The following is a 4,151-nucleotide window of genomic DNA, read 5'->3' on the forward strand; positions in this document are numbered from 1 at the left end:
ACTCAAATCTCCCACAATCTTGAGAAGCAGAGCTGTTCTTTCAGAGAAGAGGCGGCCCACATCCTTGGACCAGGACTTGATACTTTCAATGATGACGTTACACCTTGTCCTAAGGTGGTGTACGTACATGGTTCTCCTCCTCCTCCCCATTTCATCCTCACAACAGCGCTGTGAGGTAGGTTAGGTTGAGAGATGGTGACTGGAGGAAGGTCACCCAGTGAACTTCACGGCTGCGTGGGGGAGTCGAACTCTGGACTCCCAGGTCCAACACTCTAACCATCACACCACAGTTGACTTCAGCTGATTTCTGGTTAATGCTCTTTTTAAATTAGCCCGCCTCTTACTCCTAATGGGTGTATCGGGGAGGATTCAAGTTGCCCTCTAGAGACAAAGCCGTGAAATAGATATGTGTGCGTGTATTTGTGGATATATATATTTATATCTCACTGTTTTGTCTCTAGAGGGCTTTTATAATTATCCTCCCAGCACGGCTTAGCTATGTACCGTTTAATTAAGGCGGTGCCTGCTCCAGCCTCCCGTTTCTCCTGAGGAAAAGTCTCAGCGAAATCACCATATCTCCCCCACCACTACCCTTTTATTTCATTTTAGGACCTAACAGAAGAGTTCTGTGCAGCAGGAAAGTTTTGTAGTCTCTCCCACGCACCAGCCATGGTAAAACATCCAAACAAGGTTTTAAACACAGACATAGGCGGATTTGTACATATGTGGGTGATTGCTATATATATATAATAGACGCGCGCAAGGGTCTCGTTCATGTTTAATGGGGTTGAGAGAGGAGACCCTCCTGATGGGTTCGGGAGAGATCTACACTCTGCTAAGCGCATGTTTCAGCATGATTTGGAGTGCAGGAGGTTTGAGACCTTTATAAAGCCTTTATTACAAAATATGCCCCAAATATGCACAACGCAATTAGGAACGCCAGGAATAAGAAAGCCTTTGGAAAGTTTTGGCCTAAGCCGGGCAACAGCAATTAAGGAGCTCTGACCGGTTTCCCCTCCTTATTGTCTGCGGCTTGAGAAAACGACTGTTCCATCTTGCAGATGTTACTGTTGGAAGAGGGCCCGAACTTCCCTACAGAACTTTCTATCGTCCGCATCCGGAACAATAACAACTGAATCCTAAGTAAACTTTCTGCTGAAGCAAGTTCCACGGAGGTCAGAGAGACTTATATTTACCAAAACGGGTAGATTATGGCCAAAGGGTATTATTAGGTCCGAGGACCACTGAAATGAATTGAATTGTGCTTGAAATGCTTAGAAGCTGTCAATATTATCCCAGCGGACTAAGATTAAAAAGGATGGAATTCCACAGCAACAAGTCCCCCCAAAAAGAACCCCAAAGAAGTGGGTGGGAGTGAGGGAAACACGCATTGATTTCTAGTGCCCGGCCCTACCATTAGATAAGAGTGAGGATGTAGAAGATTTAACTTATTGTAACAGTTCTTTTCTGCAGTGGTAGCGTTTGAATTTTCAGGCACCAAAATACTACGGGCCAGCCCTATAATTCTGAATACGTTCTTCTCGACATTTTTGACATTTTCTCTTGAGGTTTGTTGTTGATTTGACCTCGACTCAAGGCTGAAGTTGGATAGGAAACCGTGGGCAAGACTTGCCGCTGTCTGTGCACAGGCCTGTGGGAAATTCTCCTGCGAAACTGCAATGGAAAAGAATGAGCGGACTGTACTTTTGCGCAGGAGACCTTCTCTCCGGATTGTGCTCATTGACTTGACCTGGACTGAGAATGGCCGCTGAGTGTTTCTGGCCATCGCTTTTGAAGGCCAAAGTGCTAAATTCACCAACACTGCAATCCTATACACACCAACTCAGAAATAAGTCTCATTGAGTTCAATGGGACATTCTCAGAAAAGTGTGTAAAGAGGGAATAAGTTCCACAGAGCTCAGATAGATTCTCAGTGTATAATTCCACTGCACAACCCATTAAAAGGTGATCGTGGCACATATTTGAGAGTGGTCATGTTGAAATCACAAGAGATCTTATGAATGGAGAGAAAAGTATCCTGCTAGAGGTCACAGTCATAGCTACTACCAACACAATGGAAACTTCGAAGACTAATTCAGAATAGGCTTTATGATCTCACCTACTTTTTTAACCCCTACACAATTTTTAGGAACAAAGAGCCTTTTAAGTTTCACTTCTCCTGGAGGGAAATTAACTTTATAAATTCTACCTTCCCACATAAATTTTATCACATGGAAGCGGTGTGTGTAACTCATTTCTCCGCGAATTTAGTAGCCAAATCCTAGTTTACAATGGGGTCTACTATACTGCCAAGGCACATGGACTTGGGATATAATCTTTACTTTCAAATATAAATTAAGCTTGAAGACCTTGGGGGGGTGGGACCCTGGGCTGCGATCCTTTCTCTACACAGCTACCACAACTCAATGGGGCTTGCCTCTGAGTAGACAGGTTTGTGCGGTAAGCGTCTCAGACAAAGACCCTTTAGTTCTTTCCAGCTGCAGACGAAAGCGAATGCGCTCGAAGAGCACTCTTCCGCAGAAGCTGGAGCAGAGAAAGGGTAACTAACTACACACAACCCCCTAGCAGTTCTCCTGCGCAACCCTTGCTGAAATGAAAGGGGTGCTGCGCAAGAGCTCTGCCGTGCTCGTTTTGCTCGAAAGGATTTGCGGAGGTGATCTTCTCTGCGGATGGTGCCCAAAGGGCGAAATTACAGAAGGGTGACCCAGCCAGTGCGCGCGGCACCCCTAGATTCTACAGCAGCCCAATGGAACAAGCATACAGTAGTTATACCCCGATCCTAACCCTGTTAGCTTACCCTAGGTGCTAAGAGGGGGTGCAGACTTTGGGTCCAGCCCTTGCTAAGACGCCTCGGAAATACGCACACCGAGTTAATCAGGAGGACTTAACTCCTACTAAACATAGTGAGGAAGGGGTTACCCGTTACCGAAGGCTGCGGCCCTAAATTGGAAGACTCTCCCATGGATTTCGTGGCAAGGTTTTCTCCAAACAGGTTTCCGACTGAGATGCAGTCTGCAATCCTAAACACAATTACAAGGGAGAGACCTACCGAACGCAGCGGGGCCTGCTTCCGAGTCAACATGCGCAGTATTTTACTGCCTGTATACTTTGAGCTCAGAAATACACCCTCCACATATAAGTTTAAATCTCTTTCTTTTTCCTTATTCTTCATCCCATCAGTTTGTGCCTTTGTCTATTTCCCCCACGCTCACTTGGGCATTATTTACTTCGCATGGCCCTTCTTACAATCACTTCTCAAACTAAGACCTTGGGGATGAAAAAGTACCGGACTGAGCACTGATCTGTTTACATTAAGCCCCGATCCACACCGGATGAAGACTTATCTTGCTCCCCTCACAACCCTCAACTCATGCGTCCTTTGAGGATATTCTGGAGCCGACTATTCTTTCTCTCTTGGTACCTTATGGATGCTACCCTACACTGCACACACTTACCTGCGAGTAAGTCCCACTGAACTCAGTTGGGCTGACTTCTGAGTAGACATGTCAGGCTGCCCTTCTTGCACACAGCTGCCCACGGACCTCAGTGAGATTGAAATCCGCGTAAATACGCAAAGGGGTCTGGATGCGGCCAAATTTCTCTGCCCGCAAAACTCAGGCAATGCGCGCAACAGATTAAAAAGCAAGCGCATGTTGATGTTCTCATCCCCTTTTCCCAGCAGCAAGTCGTAACGGTATAGGACGGCTAAGGATAATAACGCCGTGCAGTTTCAAGAGGATATAATAAACTTACCACGGTATTTGTGTGGGGGAGCCAACAGCTACAGACTTTCCATTCGAGGCCTTTCCCCACTTGTGGCAAACCTGTGTCTCGGCAACTTCAACTTGGGCCTGTTTTCTGCCCGGGAAGGGTTCAAAACATGGAAAAGGCGGCTATCTAGGGGTCGGAAACGAGAGAAAGGGACGACCCAGCGAGGAAGCATCTTGGAAGCCGCCAACGCGACCTTCAGGGGAATAAGGGAATGGTGAGGAGACGCCGCGACCCATTTCCCTTGAGGTCATGTGTTTCTGAAGGTCGTAAACACGCAGCACAATCCTGTAAATGTTTAGTCAAAAGAAAGCCCCGTGTGAGTTTTTGTGGGTCCTCGGGGTCCCTCCCTTCCAACTCTA

Source organism: Podarcis filfolensis, assembly GCF_964270895.1.
Source record: "Podarcis filfolensis genome assembly, chromosome: 13".
Classification (NCBI taxonomy): domain Eukaryota; kingdom Metazoa; phylum Chordata; class Lepidosauria; order Squamata; family Lacertidae; genus Podarcis; species Podarcis filfolensis.